The sequence below is a fragment of the Mustela lutreola genome, chromosome 16, assembly GCF_030435805.1.
Source record: "Mustela lutreola isolate mMusLut2 chromosome 16, mMusLut2.pri, whole genome shotgun sequence".
NCBI lineage: Eukaryota > Metazoa > Chordata > Mammalia > Carnivora > Mustelidae > Mustela > Mustela lutreola.
In genome coordinates, this window is record NC_081305.1 from 60,259,143 (window position 1) to 60,275,097 (window position 15,955).

The 15,955-nt window shown below is 55.6% G+C and overlaps 1 protein-coding gene across 1 annotated transcript in view; it reads right to left on the bottom strand.

Annotated features, from left to right (window-relative positions):
• POU2F2 (POU class 2 homeobox 2) overlaps positions 1 to 14,389 on the bottom strand; it is an 80,003-nt gene extending 65,614 nt beyond the window's left edge. The window contains exon 1 of the mRNA XM_059151934.1: positions 14,101 to 14,389. The gene's annotated coding sequence lies outside the window, so the exon portion shown is untranslated. The remainder of the gene's footprint in view (positions 1 to 14,100) is intronic.
• Between the last annotated feature and the right edge of the window lie 1,566 nt (positions 14,390 to 15,955).

A 15,955-nucleotide genomic window follows, 5' to 3' on the forward strand; every position in this document is an offset into this window, starting at 1 on the left:
TCTCCCCTATGCAGCAGGCGGATGGCTCTGTGGGAGCTGGCAGCCACCTGCCCAGCAGTGCCTGGGGACTGGAGGACGGCAGAAGCCCTTTAAAGGATGCCTTCTCCCCATTTCACAGACGGGGACTCTGAGGGGCAGGAGGGGAAGCAGCTGGCCTGCCTTGCGGATGAACTGGGCCTTGAATCCCGAATTCTCTGACTCCTGTATTGCTTGCAGCTAGCCAGGCCACAGAGAAGGGGAGGGTTCTGCTATTGGCCCAGAGAAGGAGAGAAAGTGCCCAGCTCTCCTCAAAAACAGTATCAAAGTTTGTGTGTCCTGGTGCCAAGCTGGGCTGCCACAGCTCTGGAAGCCGTGAGCTCTGGAAGGGTAGGCTTGGGCCTGGCTCCTCGGGGCTCCCCAGCATCACCCAGTACAGGGTGTGGCCCCCACACACACACTGCCCTACCTACACTCCCACCAAGGGACTGACGGGCAGGGTCACTGGCCCCCACAAACACAGCAGCTGCATGGGCTCAGCTGGGTGGCCCTCAGGGAGGACGGCTGGTGTTCCCAGAGTGCTAGCTACAGGCCAGCCCACCGGGCATGCTTAGCTGCTCTGTGGACGTGATCTCACAAAATCCTCACAACCCGTTGGGTGATGATCATCCCCAAGATAACACACGAGGAGGTGGAGGTTCAGAGAGGTGAAGTGCCTTGCCCAAGGTCACACAGCCAGGAAGGAGCAGCTCCATCTGCCTGGACTCTGAGAGACACGGGGCACAGAGCAAACAAGATCTCGCGATGGCTGACAAGAGAATTTGATGTAAGCAGAGGGTGCAGGAGCCAAGCACTGAGACCGAGGACCTGGAGGGGCCCCCACGGGGTGGGAGAAGCAAGGCAGAGGCAGAACCGGAGATGGCACTCTGGGCTCTGGTCCTGGCAGGACCACAATGGGAGGTGGCAAGGCCAAGGCTGGCTCTCACCTTCTCTGAACTTGCAAAAGGGCTCCCGGTCCTGGGGCGCTGCGTAGGGGAGGGCAGAAGCTTCTGCCGCCACCTGCTCCCTGGCGTGGAGGAACAGGGCGGGGGCATGTGGGCAGGGGAGGAGGCCCATAAGATGAGCCAGGGATTGATCTGACAAGGTCCTAATCAAATGGTCAATATCGCTGACCTGACCACTTAACCTATTGATAAGCTGGCAAAGATGGAGCAGACAGCAAGTGGGCTGAGGGTGGGAGGCAGTGCGAGGGCTGGGGGGAGCCCGAGAGGGCAGGGCTCAGGCCTGCAGCGTGCTGGGTCTAGGGGCTTGGAAGAGGGTGGTCTCCTCCCCAACTGCCCCCACCACCTCCCCTCTGACGGCTCCCATGTCTTCTGTCTGGGGGCTTCCATCGGAGTGTCTTCCTCCACTCAGGGCCCCTCAGCCCCGCCCAGAGTGAGGCTGAAAACCATCCCCAGCACCCAGGCCACCCTCAGCTCTGCTTGGATGGTGCCTTAGCTTTTCATCCATGGGAGGGATTTCTGCAAGCCTCGATGTCCCCACCTGTTAACGGGATAATTATAATAGGGAATGCCAGGAAACAACCCAGATGTCCTGTGATTGGGGACTGGAACAATAAACCCCAATACAGCTGCCACAGGGCAGAGGACCCCAGGCTTGTAGAAAACATGCTCAAAATAAATCCACTGATAAGGGATTGAGGCTCATAGCCCATTGTTAGGAAGAGAAAGGCAAGTTATAAACTGGTATGTCGCCTGCGATCTCATTTGTATGAAACAACTACACATACGCTCTCCCCCTCCCCCAAAGTAAAAGGTTTAGAAGTCAGAATTCTGAGTTTGAGCCCAGGCACCTGAATTTTAATAAGTTCTTTGGGTAAACTCATAGGGATACCCCTGTTTGAGGAAAAAGCAATCCAGAAAGACAGGCACTGAGAAGTTAATTTTTTCTCTTATGACTTGATTATCATGGTGGATTTTCCCCTCCACTCTCTGAATAACTGCATTTTCTCTTTTTTCTACAATGAGCATGTATCACACCAGTTAACATCTATAATTGCAAAAAGTGGGGTTGGGTGCCTGGGTGGCTCAGTCGGTTAAGTGTCTGCCTTCAGCTCAGGTCGTGGTCCCAGGGTCCTAAGATAGAGCCCGGCATCAGTCTCCCTGCTCAGCGGGGAGCCTGCTTCTCCCTCTCCCACTCCCCCTGCTTGTGATCGTTCCCTCTCTCGATATCTCTCTCTCTCTCAAATAAATAAATTAAATTAAATCTTTAAAGAAAAAAAAAGAAAAAGATTTATTTTTTTAAATGTGGGGGTGGGTGGTGCCTGGGTGGCTCAGTGGGTTAAAGCCTCTGCCTTCAGCTCAGGTCATAATCCCAGGGTCCTGGGATCGAGGCCCGCATAAGGCACTCTGCTGAGAGAGCCTGCTTTCCTCTCTTTCTCTCTGCCTACTTGTGATCTTGGTCTGTCAAATAAATAAAATCTTAAAAATAAAAAAAAAAAAAGTGGGGCTAATGAACCCTGCATTGGCAGGACTGAAGCCCGGTGCTTGATGTGTTCATAGTGAGCGCTGTTTCTCTGGCCTTCTTCCCTCTCCTGGCCAGGTGTTCTTATGTCCCCACTGTGTCCAGGCCCAACGGAGTCCAGCATCCCCCGAAAGGTGAATGAATCTAAAGCCTCCTGAGCACAGAAGCACTTGTTCCTCTAACTTTCTCCTCTATCAGAGAAGACAGGGTAGGCCCAAGCCAAATTCTGTGCCCTGTGCCCTCTTCAGAAAACTAGTTGAGGACTTATAGACAGGAGGGCTAGCTGGAGGCGAAGCTGCAGCCCAGAGTGGGGAAAGAACTTTCCCAAAGTCACGGAGCTGGAACCAAAGAGCAAATGTTCATGCAGACCAGAGGGCTCTCAAGAGACCATTGTCTTCTATGCGGCAGAAGAGCTCGGCCCCTGCCTCGCTTTGTGACCCTGGGCAAGTCACTTCACCTCTCTGAGCCTTGGTTCCCTCCAACAATAACAGTAATAATGACATCTGTCTCACGATGTTGGTGTGAGAAGTCAAGACCAGGCTTATATCCAACTCAGCAGGGGGCAAGGGAGTGGTGGAAATGACACTGGTCACCAGCCACAATTGACATGTGCAGAGCGGGGTGCAGGGGGCGGAAGGGGATGGGAGGGAGGAGGGGAAGGGAAAAGGTGTGTCCTGGCACCATCTCTTGGGGTGAGAAAATTCAGTGAAGGCACCTGCCTAAATACGTTCCTTTGTTCATTCACTCATTCATTCAGTAAGCATTTCTCGTGGCCAGTTCCAGGCCAGACCCCATGCGAGGCCCTGCAGTCCAGATCGGAACAATGGGAGCTCCCACTAGGTTAGGAAAGGGGAATTAGGGATGGCTGGGGCTGGAGAAGAGAGAAGAGAGCTTCTGAGACTTGCTGCCTCAGTGGCCTCCGGATTATCCATGGGGGGGCTTCTGCTTCGAGAGGCCCGAGTTCCAGGAGCACAAGCCCCCACTGCCTGACCAGTGTGGCACTTCGGGCATGTGTGTGTGTTGGGGGGGGTGTGCACACTGGGTTCTGTTCACCTTTGTGAATCCCAGCACAGTGCACGGGGCCTGACACTCTGGGGACACACCACGCTCAGGGTTTTTTTTTTTCCCCTCCGTTTTTTCTAATGAAAAAAAAGTTCAAAGCACCTAGCACAATGCCTAACACCTGGCAGGTACTCGATAAATAGCAGCTATTATTAGTACCATCATCACACGCGCTCACTCACTCTTCATCCCTACAAAAACCTTATTTTGCCGAGGAGGAAAGTCGAGGCTTAAAAAGTGTGATGTGATTTGCCCTCGGCCTGGCCCAGCCGGGATGGGGCTAGAAGCAGGGTGTGTGGACACCCACCCCCAGTCTGGAGTCCCCTCCCCCATGGCTATGAGGTGGGGCCCCTGGGTGAGTGCTGGGTGGAGAGGAAGAAGGGAGGCAGTTGGGGGGTGGGGGTGAGCAGATGAGGATGAGTTGGCTGGGGTGTGCAGAACATGGGGAGGGAGAGAGAGTTGAGAGTACAGGCCCCGGGGAGGGGGGCAGGTCTAGAGCCTGGCTGCTTTGGGGTTCAGGCAGGCAGGGGCAGTACCTACCCCACCCCCGCCCCAGGAAGGTGAGCCCCTTTCACCCTCCCCAGCACAGCAGACGTCCACCTCTACCATGCATAATACAGGGCGACTAGGATGACAGGGGACTTGCTCCTTCTCTTCCGACAAGCATCCACTGAGCTAGGCACCATTCTAGGACTGGGGATACACTTTCCAACAAGACAAAGTCCCGCCCTCACAGCACTGACCTTCTAGTGGGGGGAAGACACAATAGACAAGAATTCATCCCTAAGAGCTAAAAAGGAAAATAAAGCAGGTGAAGGCGCAGATTACAAGAGAATGCTTCTGTGGACTGAGAGGTCAAGAAAGGCCTGGGCAGGAAGGCAGGTTTTGAGTAACCGCCCAGATAAAGTGTGGAATCGGAGCTCTCCTGGCAAGGGAAATAGCAGGTGCAAAGGCCTTGAGGCAGGACCAGTGTTGGTATGTTTGAGGAACACCAAGAAGGCCAGAGTGGCCTGAGCTCCCTGAGGCAAGAAGAAAGGAGAAGATGGGTGCCTGGGTGGCTCAGTCAGTTAAACCTCTGCCTTCGGCTCAGGTCATGATGTCAGGGTCCTGGGATCGAGCCCCGTGTCAGGCTCCCGGCTCACTCTTCCTTTGCCCCTGTCCCTCGCTTGTGCTCTCTCTTCCTCTCTCACTCTTGCTTTCTCAAATAAATGAGCAAATAAAGAAAAAGAATGATTATAATGTGGGGGGTAAAAAGAAAAAAGAAAGGAGTGGAAATTGAATAGGCAGGTGGGCACCAGCTCGCATGGGACTTCTAGGCTAGGAACATCTAGGAAGATGTTCCAAGTGGGGAGAGGGGACACCAAGCTTTCTCGATGTGGCAGGTGAGGGTTGGTCTCATTTTCAAAGACCAAGCTCCATCCTCACCCTTTGGCCATATACCCTTTGGGGCCTTCTAACCCATTCACTCTATAAGAACAAGCTCAAGAAGCATTCAGTAAACCTGTGGTCTCCTGACAGGGCTCTGTCAGGGGACTGGGGACTCCCCTGGAGCAGGGAAGGGTCTGGCTCAGCCATGTGTCCTGGCATGCAGCTCAGGCCTGGCCACAGGAAGCCTCAGAAAAAAGCAGCCTCCGGGCAGTCACTAAAGGGGAATGCAACCCCTGACCTCCAACCCCCAGCCGATCTCTGATCTCCATGTGGGAGAAGTTGTAGGCCATTCAACTCTGCCCTGAGGTCAAAAGATGGGGCTGGGAGCAAGGGGAAGATGTCTGTCTCCCTTCCCTGGCCAGTCCTTGTCTAGGGATCCCAGAGTGGTTAGGAAGGGCCGGAGGTCCCTCCCTCCAGGTCTTGTTATCCTTCCCCTCCCCCACAGCAGGGGCTCCTCCAAGGGATCCCTGACTTAGTTCCCATCTCACATCCTGTAGTCTTTCCTACAGACTTTCCTAGTGATATCAAGCCTCGTCACCGGCCCCCTCCTGCACACCCCTGCTAATCCAGCGACTCCCCACGCTGGCTCACGCCTCTGTGTTAGTGCCAGGGAATGCCTCCATTTGGAAAGCCCTCTGCCTCCCCTTTTCCTCTAGACCCTACCCACCCTTCACCATATCACCTCTTCCTGCAAAGCCTCTGGACGCTCCCAGACAGCTTGGCCTCCCACTCAGCATGGCCCCAGCACGTTCTCTGTACCTCTCTCTGAGCCCAGACATCTGGGGCCCTAACCACTAGGGCAGAGCCCATTTCCCACCAGAGAAGTTTTCTAGAGGAGGAATGAGGCACAGTGGAGTGTGTGTGGGGACGTGGGGCAGGATCTGTGTCCTGCATTGTTTATCGCTGCATGGTGTTGGAGAGTTTCAGAAGGGATGCGTGGGTACATTTAGAATCTGTGTGTTGTGTCCAAAGCTCAGCTTAAATGTCACTTCCTCAGAGGTGTTCCCCCTGACCCACCAATCTAAACCAGGCTCTCCCATGACCCCTCCCATAGCCTCTTGTTTCTTTCCTTCCCAGATGTCATCACCATTTATAACTAACTATACACTGAGGTCCGATCAGTGCCCATCCTGTTGGCTTAGAGCTCTTGAAGAGCAAGGCCCACGTCTGTCTTGTAAATCATTGTTTCCCAGCTCCTAAGACAGGGACTGGCTCATGGAGGGCTCAGTTCCTACGTGATGAGTGGATCCCCTCCATGAATATTTTTGGACCTTAGCCTCTACCCATTTTCATTTAGCTCGAAGGGGATGAGCCTAAAGTGGGGGATGTTTATTTCTAGAACTCAGAAGAACACGACCCTTCCACTCACCGTGACTGTCTTCCCCGTGGCACTTCTGAACATGGCCTACAGGCACCCATGGGCATGAGGGCTGGGATGTTCTGGTATTCATGTTGGAAAAAAAAAAACAAACCCTCTCTAGGGGAGGTACCCTGGTGTTTGGGTATGTCTCGCCCTGTGGTGTCTTGGTACATACGTGCCTGCATGGACATCTGGGCTCTCCTACCTGCATGTGTGTGCCTCCCCTTTTCCAATCAAGCGTGTCCATTTCAGTGTCTCCAGAGAAAGACGCAGAGATGTCTGCGTGGATCTGCAGGCTTTAGTACCTATGTGTTTTCTAAGAGAATCTCTGGCCAAGGGTCTCCACACCTGGAGTCTTGGGACCCACAGGTGTACACGGCCAGCACGTGTCTGAGGATCTCTGCATGTGCCGTCTCAGCACTACCGCCTCTGTCTGCATGTGCAGCGACTTCAAAATTTGCGTGTGTGTCCATTCAAGACTTCTGTAGCCTCTGTGGTTTGGAGAGAGAGAGAATGTGTGTGTATGCGTGTTGTGTGTGTGTGTGTCGGGGTTGACATGGACGTTTGAATACCTGTGTGTTTCTCTTCCCCTGGCAGCTGCTGCCTCTATCTCTCTCCCTCACACCCATCCACGCTCATGTGTGCTGTGTGGATGGGGAGGGGGCCGGGGTGTTGGAGAGCTCCTGTGTCACAAGGTTAATTTCTCCGCAGCCAGGCAGGCTGGGCCCTGAGGGGAGTGGTGGGGGAGGGGCTGGTCCCCACAGCCCCTCTGATAAATATGTATTTGGGGCTGCTGTGCTCAAAGGTCATGGGGGGGAGAGGGAGGAGGAGGGGTGGTCCGCACTGTGCCGTGCTGCTGGGTCCCCGTCCAGGCCCAGGGTGGGTCGTGTGTGATCACCTCCAGAGGGAGGATGAGATTCAGGGAGATGCCCCCCTCACCCTGATCTGGCCCACCCCACCCACAGCCATGCTCAATGGGAGACGCTGTCATGGACACAGATATTCCAACTCTGAAGCAGGCAAGCACACAAGCCCACGCCCGCCCAGACCCAGAGAGAGGCTCAAACGGATGCACAAAGACGGCCTCGTGAGCCACCAGATGCACAGATAGCTGGAAGCCCAGAGCCAGACCCACAGCCTTTCTTCCTCACCTACCCTTCACCCCAAAGCCAAAAAATACAAGCCCACAAGACTGCAGAGCATCGCACAATGAGAGGTCCCGACACACTCAACCAACGCACGCGCCCTTGAACACAAAGGCGCACAGGGTCCAACAAGAAAGGGGCCTGGACACTTTGCAGGTGCGCACGTACACGTGCGAGTGGGTGTACACACAGAGGCGCACACACAGGCGCACACCATGAGTCCCGGAGATGCAAAGTCCCACGGAGGTAGACGCGCCCTGACCGTCGCAGATAAACGCGCGTGTACAGACACACATCCACGAGCCAGCAAGTGAGCACACATGTACAAAGACCCCAAAACCCACACGCCAGGCAGGACGCAAGGCGAAGTCAGGCTGGGAAAGCCACCCTGCTGCGGCACAGCCCGCCCTGGCCCTTTCCCCACCGAGGCGAGAATGGCTGCCTGGTCTCTGGCCCCCTCGCCAGCTCCAGCCAAATGTGCCGTCATTTGTCCAGCCCCGACCACATCAATTGTCGAGCCTCCCCTCCTCGCTGACCAGCCATCGCGGCCATCAGCAGCCTCGGCCATTAGCTGACTCCCGCCTCTGGCCTGAATTTGTTGAATCTCTCTTACCTGGCAGAACCGTCCAGACCAATGGAGCCCTTCCAGGGTGGTCTCCCTGACCCTCTCCTCAAGAGAGCCTGAGGTCCCTGTTGTGTGACCCACAGCCCATGCCTCGGCGCGACCCCCCCCTCGGCACACGGCTCATGCTGTCATTCTTCAATGACCGCTGGCCACGGTGGTTCTGGTGGATCGGGAGGCTGTGTGTTGGAGTGTGTGTGTGTGAGCCCGCTTGCAGGCATGTGCATGGGTGATGGGATAGCTACAGCTGTGCTTTAAGTCAAAAGGAGTGTGTGTGCGTGCATGCGTGTGTGTGCGCGTGTGTGTGTGAGTGTGTGAGTGAGGGGTTAGGATCTCAGCAGCTGGGCTTAAAGTCAAGGAGTATCTGAGTGTGGTTTGCATATGGGGCGTTGGGATGTCGGGGGCCGGGCTTCACATGTATGTACACGCGTGTGTGCACGGGTATATGTGCTTTAATGCAGGGAGCGACTCGGTGTATAGGGCTAGTCTTGGCCTGGGGGACCAGGAGCAGCCGTCCTGGACACGGGGAGCAGCACAGCACAGGGGTCTGGTTCTCAAGCGCCTGGGAGCAAGTGGAGTAGGTCTCTCCCAGACCCCGTCACTGTGTTTGTGAAAGTGACAGATGCTGCTCCCTAGCCTCACTGCGGCGGATTAAGTCCGTGAATGCCACATGAGTCCGCACCCCAGTGGGGGAGGGTCCCGGCCTGCTCTTCCGTGCAAAATGTGTGGCCACAGCCCTGGATAGTATAAGATCCTAAGGACAGGGGCTAAAGTTGGTTCCCTCCCCTGCCAGGGAGGCTGTGTCTGGATGGATGCCAGGGCAAAGGGCTCTGCGTGTGTGCACAGATGCCACACTCATGCTCACATACTAGTCCACGTTGTCCGAGGCACACTGTCGCAAGACACACGTGTGCACGTGACCGCATTAGTGCTAGCTCCTCATGGCCGGCCAGATTACATCCAAGCTTCCCGAAGCCTCCACACAGGGCCCTGCGCCATTCGGGCAAACCTCTGCTCTTCGGGCCACACCCCCAACTTGGGCTGTGTCCTCCCCAGGTCCCTTCCGCCAGCGTTCTGCCCTCCTGGCTCTCCTACTTCCTTCGTGCCTGAGCATCCTCAGAGACCAAACTCCCAGTTTAAACCCACACCTCCCTCCTTGTCCAGATTCCCAGTGACCTGGAAACTCCCTCGGGCTCACACGCCAGGCACTAGAATTTTGTCTAAGGTTGGGACGGGATCCACTCCAGAGTCTGTGGTTGGTGTCCAATAATTGTTTGCCGGGAAGGAGTGACCACCTGAATACCCCAGGGAACTGTACTTCATTTTCTCAGTGACTCACTCTGCTCAATAAATACCCATCGAATGAGGGCACCTAGTATGTGGGGGCAACACCTCCAGGCTCCTTCTGACCGTCGTTGCTGGAAAAGCTGCCTGCTCCGAGCCTTTGCTGAAAGCGAGGCTGTAGGCAAGTGACGGAAGTGCGTCTGCCTTGTGAGGCCACCATGTGTGTCGGGAAGGCTGCTGTACACAGCCTGGGGCTCACCAGCAGGTGTTGGGGGGGCAGGTAAGCTCATCTGTACCCCTGTCTTTGAGCAGGCCCAGCCCCAAACTGCCACCAACAGAATGGGTCTTAACCTCACTCCGTTGCCAACTTTCCCTTCGAGATACAAAGCGAGACCCAGGTCCTTGAAGCCCTCACTGAGTCACGGAAGTCATCCATCCACCTGGCAGGTCCTGGGAGACAGGTTTGTAGATGGACGTCTCAGAGGGCAGGGAGTAAGCAGGGAAGGAGCCAAGCCTGAGAAAGGACATGGTGCTGGAACACTAAAGGGAAGGGGACAGACCTCTAAGGATAGACCAAGCTTGGTAGCAGGAGTCCAAAGGCCTCAGTGCTATCATGACTCAATAGCTTAGAGACCAGGAGGATGGTATGGACCTCAAACTCTCACCTGTGAAAGGGGCACCACCAGGGCTGCTCTCTAGAGCTAGGTGGGTGTAAGATGCTTATCATCATCATCATTATTATTAGCTCAAGAGGTATTGGGCCCAAGGGGAAAATGATGAATGATACATATTTAGAAGAAAGAACAGAGCCCAGGCTGAAGAGACCCGACACTCACTTTCTCCTCGAACAATTCTCCATATCCAGGTTTCTCAAGCATTTCAATGCTGAAAACAAATCCTGGAAATTAACCAGCTCACATCAAACATGGAAACTGCTCCCTTTCCCCCATCAGCGTCCAAGCAGACCCTGGTGTGGCCATCTGTGCCCCAGGACTGCATCACGCCCCCCACATTAGGATTATGAGCCAGAGATCTGACAAGCCCTACCCAGTGGGGGGCTGAGATTGAGGCCCCTTGCTGTCACACTAGTGGGAGAAGGGATTCTGGCCTGTCACCCCTACATATAAAGAGCTAGTGTGTACGAGCCCAGAAGGAGGTGGCCTGAGGTGGCCACTGATGGATCTGCTGGAAAAAAAGATCTGTCCAGCATGCTGTCTAGGATATATAGGCTAATCTCTATGACACACACAGTATGGGTGTGGGCATGCACACACACACACACACACACACACACACACAGTGGCCAAGTTCTTTCCCTACAACGGTCCCTATCTCAGACACCCTCCATTTTCCCCGCAAAGACTGACAGAGGGGGAAGTAAGGGTAACCAGGGCCCCCAAGAACAACACTGCAACTCGCCAGAGGGTTGGTCAGTAGCTTAAGGGAAATGGGGATGGGGATCTGGACCTCTCAATGGGCACAAATGGGCCTCTGTCCAGCATCACCCAGAAATCAGGAAGTAAACACAAAACTGCGTTAGCAGCGACTAGAGATGCAGACTGCAGCCCTGATCTGCTTCCCTCCTGCCCGGCCTGCCACCCCCCTGACATGGGACGCTTTGTTACCAGGGAAGAGCCAGGAAAGGTTTCTGTGGCCTGGCTGACTCAGGGAGGGGGCATCTTTTCTTGTTTTGTTTTCTTGAACCCAGATTCAAGGTTGCTGTGCAAACGTGCCAAGCCCACTAGTACGCCGATGACCTCTGTGTGCAGTCTTCCATCACTGCACCCAGACCCTGCTCCATAAACCCACCCTCGCCCTGACCCAGGGCCCACCAAGACCTTAACAAAAACAACAGTAATAACAACAATAATAATAGCTCTGTGCGGCAACAGTGCTTTCACATGTGACTTTATTTAACACAAATCCTCATGTGCCCGCACCACGTTTGGACCTAGTACACAAACGCAGAACCTCTACTCCAACCACGCTGCACGTTCGCCCTGACGAACCCACTGCCGATGCCAGGCTTGGCACACAGAGCTGCACACGCGTGGATGGCTGCCACGCACAGACCGAGCGAGAGCCTCCCAAGTGCACACTTAGCGAGGGGCTCCTGAACGTCCAGACAAGGGAAGAACCAGGATAAATGGGTGTACTTCCCACAATGGGGCCCCCAGTACCCAGCCCCCTGCAGAACACACATGTGATTCCACACCTTTGGCTCCTCGCTCTGCCCAGGCTCCTGAGCCCTGCACACAGTCAGTCCATCCTGAACACCTCTTGCAAAACACATGGGCCACACGGGCCTATACACACACACACACACACACACACACACATCCGCATGGTCTGAGTCTGGACACCAGCCCCCCCACCCTGCGCAATGACGCTATATTCTCATACCCTGGGGGAGGAGGGCAAAGTCACCAAATTCACCAGAAGAGACAGCAAGAGACTAAAATCTACAGAGTTAGGCAGCTCATTGGGTCTTTCTCTACATCCAGGACCTGCTCCCCAACTCTGCAGGCCCCAGGAGCTAGGGAGAAAGCAGGGAGTGGTCAGCAGGCCAGAGGCTTTCTCTTAGGACCTTTTACCTGGGACTCAGAAGCTCTAAGGACCCTCTCGGATGGACCCCCCCATCTTCTCCCCTTTTCACTTCCCACTAGCCATCCTTGTCATTTTCTTCTGTGTCCACACCCTTCTCTCTCAGTGGGGCTGAGTCCACAGCCTTGAACCCTCACTTAAGGCATTCCCTTCCCCCTCTGATGGCCCCAGTGAGCATCTAGCGGGACTTCTCTAGGAAGCCAGAGGAAATAGGGGGTGGCGCTAGAACCCCAGGGCAGACCCAGGCCCCCAGCAGGGAAAAAAGACTGTAGAAATACTTGGGGGTATGGAATAGGGGTTAGGTGGGAACTCGGGGGATTTTGTCTGTGCAAAGAGCCCCTCTCCCTGGCACCCTGCTCAAGGCCAATGCTACCAAAGTGATGAATAAATGAAAGTGAGGGAGGGGATAGAAAGGACAGGGAAACAGGGAAAATGAGTGGCCAGGAGGACGAATGAAAGAAAAGGGGAAGGGGGGAGGGGAAAAAGAGGAAAAAGAAAGGAAGGGGTGGAGAGGAAGAAGATAGGGGAAAAAAAAGAAAAACTGAGTGGGGAGGAGAAAGCTTTTATTGAGAGGAGGAAGAGACAAACTGGAAAACAGGGAGAGAGAGAACCAGCAAGGGGATGGAGGAAAAGCAGGCGAGAGAGGACAGGAAAGGAAGAAAAGATAAGGGAGCATAGAGGCAGGAGGAGGCCACCAGAGGGGTTCCCCAAGTTACAGAGTTTGCCCAGAGAGCTGAGGGGTGCACCCTAGCTCCCCAACATCACTCCCCGGCCTTGGAGCTCCGCTCCCACCTCTCCTCCTACCAGAAATGCCACCGCCTCTCTGCGCCCCATCCCAGCTGCTCCCTCTCCCACCTCCCACCCTGCCGGCAGTCCCGAGCACCCCGTGTCTTTCTCTCGCCCCTCATTTCCATCCGCACCCCGTTCTGGTCCCCCATGCCCTCTTACCTCTCCCCCCCATGCACCCTGCTTGCTCCGGGAGCTTCAGACAGCATCAGCAGCCAACATCCTCACCATCATCACACTAAACCGGCCCCCACACCCCCAGGAAAGGGGGGAAAAAAAAGCAGGCGGCACCACCACCAGCCCTGACCCCCCTCTCGCCTCATTTTCTCCACAGTCGCCCCTTCCCCAAATGCAGGGTCACAAACGGGGATCCCGCCCAGCCCGGGGAGCCTCTCCCAGGCGCCGGAGCCAGCCGGGAGCGGATGCCGCCTCTCCTCTCTTATCTGCGCTCGCTCCTTTTTGTGTACGACGGCCCCGGCTGCGAGGTGTTTTTATTTTCACCGGCTTTTTATTGGTATTATTGTTTTTCTCTTTCTCTTTATTTTTTGCCTGGGGGCGGCCGCGACGAAGCGCCCACCGCCTGGCCTCTCGGTCGCCGGCTCCCGGCCGTCGGCTCTTTCTTTCCGCGCGGCTCTCGCCTCCCTCCTTTCTCTCGGCTGCCTCTGCGGCTCCGTCCTCTCGGCTCCGTCCTCAGCCACCGCGCTCTGTCCTCTCCGCGGCCTCCCGCCCCACGCCTCTCCTTCCCCGTCCCGCTTGCCCCTTCTCCCCTTTTTCTCTCCCGCTGCACCCCCTCTCCGTCCCCATGTCTTCCCGTCCCTCCCCCACCGCCACCGACCGCGCACATCTCCTTCGGTTCCCTCGCCGCCACCGACAGCAAGCCACCCCCCTTTCGCCCCCAAATAATAAAAATATCCGGCCAGGGGCAAAGCCCCGACGCCGGGCGCCAGGAGGGAGGCGAGAGGGCCGGGGCCGCGGCGGCGGCTGCAGCCCGAGCGCTGCGCGGAGCGCGCGGCGGCCGCCCGGCTCCCGCCCGGAGAGCTCTCTGCAATAGGCCGAGCCGGCTGCATTAAGCTTCTTGCAATCAATAAAGCGCGGGTCAGATTATGCAAAGCGCAGATATTAATATGCAAAGTTTTAAAGATTTTTAAATGGAAGGGCGAGCGCGGCGCGGGCGGGCGGGCAGGGGCTGCGAGGGGAGAGGGAGGAAGGGAGGGCGGGCGGGCGGGCGGGCGGGCGCGCAGGCGAGCTGGGGAGAGGAGGAGGCTGCCCGCCGCCCGCCCGCCCGGCTGCGCCGCGCCGCCTTGCCTTACCGCTGCTCCCATCGGTAGGCGCCGCTGTCTTCGCCATGCGCGTCAGCTGCACGGCTCCGAGGGGATGGCCGAGGAGGAGCCGCCGCCGACAACGCTACCCCCGCTCCCGCTCCCGCTCCCGCGCCCGCTCGCTGCCTGCTGCTGGCGCTGCTCTGGCCGCTGCTCCTCGCCTGAGCTGCCGGCGCGAGCCCAGGCGCGCGCCATCCCCGGCTCCCACCTTGTCCCCATGGCAACCCCGGGCCCAAGGATGCTCAGAGAGAGAGCGCGAGCGAGAGAGCGAGGGGGGAGAGAGGGAGAGGGAGAGGGCGGGGAGCGCAGGGGACACGGAGGCAGGGAGAGGCCCGAGACCCACAGAGACACAGAGACACGCAGAGATGGAGCGAGTCAGAGATATGCAGAGATAGGCTGAAACAGAGACGCAGTGACAGAGAGAGGGGAGAGGGGCGGGGAGTAGAGGGGGACACTGAGACAAGGAGAAGCCCAGAGATGCACCGAGATACACAGAGACACAAAGAGACACAGAGACACAGAAAGAGACAGAGGGGAAAGGGAGAGGGTGGGGATGGGGGGGGGGACTCAAAGGCAGAGAGAGACCCTGAGGGACAGAGACACCCACAAACAGAGACGTGCAGAGACAGGGAGAAAAGAGGGAAGGGAGAGGGACAGGAGCACAGAGGACACAGAGGCAGGGAAAAACTCATAGAGACAAAGAGATGTCCAGAGACAGAGACCCAGAGATACACACAGAGATAAACAGAAACATACAGACCCAGGGACAGAAAGAGAGGGTTGGGGAGCAGGGAGAGACTCAAGGCAGGGAGAGGCCTCAAAGAGACACTAGAGACACAGAGACAGGGAGGAAAGGGAGAAAGGAGAGACAGCGGTATGGAAGCAGGGAGACTAAGAGACAGAGAGATATCAGAGATACACGGAAACATAAACACAGGCTCAGTGCAGGGAGTGATAAAGGGAGGTGGAGAATGGCTAACAGAGGCACTAAAGCAGAGAGGCACTAAGAATCACAGAGACACTCAGAGACAAAGAGATAAGGAGAGGAGGTCCATGCACAGAGAAAAGAGATGAAGGACCAGAAAGACAGCCACAGAGCAGACACACAGACAGGAAATAGAGTTTTATGTCTGTATCTATAGATACAGATACAGACAGAGAGAGAGAGAGACTCAAAGAGACATGCAGAGATAAGAGACATAGATATACAAGAATCAGAGATAGGAGAAAGAGCTACACTCAGACAGAGTGGGAGAGATACAGAGACAGGAAGACAGAGACAGAGAGACAGGCACAGAGAGATAGATGCGGAGATAAAAGAGACATGCAGAATCAGGGAGTATGAAGAAAGAGCCATTGTTGGTGGGGCGGGAGCAAAGCCAGAAAGACACAGTCAGAGACCAAAAGATATGGAGACAGAGGCAGGGAAGAAGGCACAGAGAGAGAGACAGAGAGACAGAGGCAGACAAGGAGACAGATGAGTGAGAGGTAGACAGAAACACAGAGAAACAGGAATTCTGAAAGACAACTTAAAAAACAGAAAGAAGAAAGAAAGAAATGTGCAAAGAGAGACACAGAGGCCAAGATAAACAGAGAGTGAGAGACAGCAAAAACAGATTTTGAGAGTCAAAGTGCTGAGCAGAGAAACACGAGTGACAGGGACAGAGACTGCAGGAGACAGGGTAGGAGACACTGAAAGAGACAGAGAGATGGTGAGATGGAGACACCAGAAGAGGCTTTCTGGTGGACAGAGATCCATGGGGAGATACAAGACGGAGACAGCAAGAGACAAATGAAGAATCAGAAATTGAAACTAAGAAGAGGAAGGGGGACAAAGAGAGCCTAG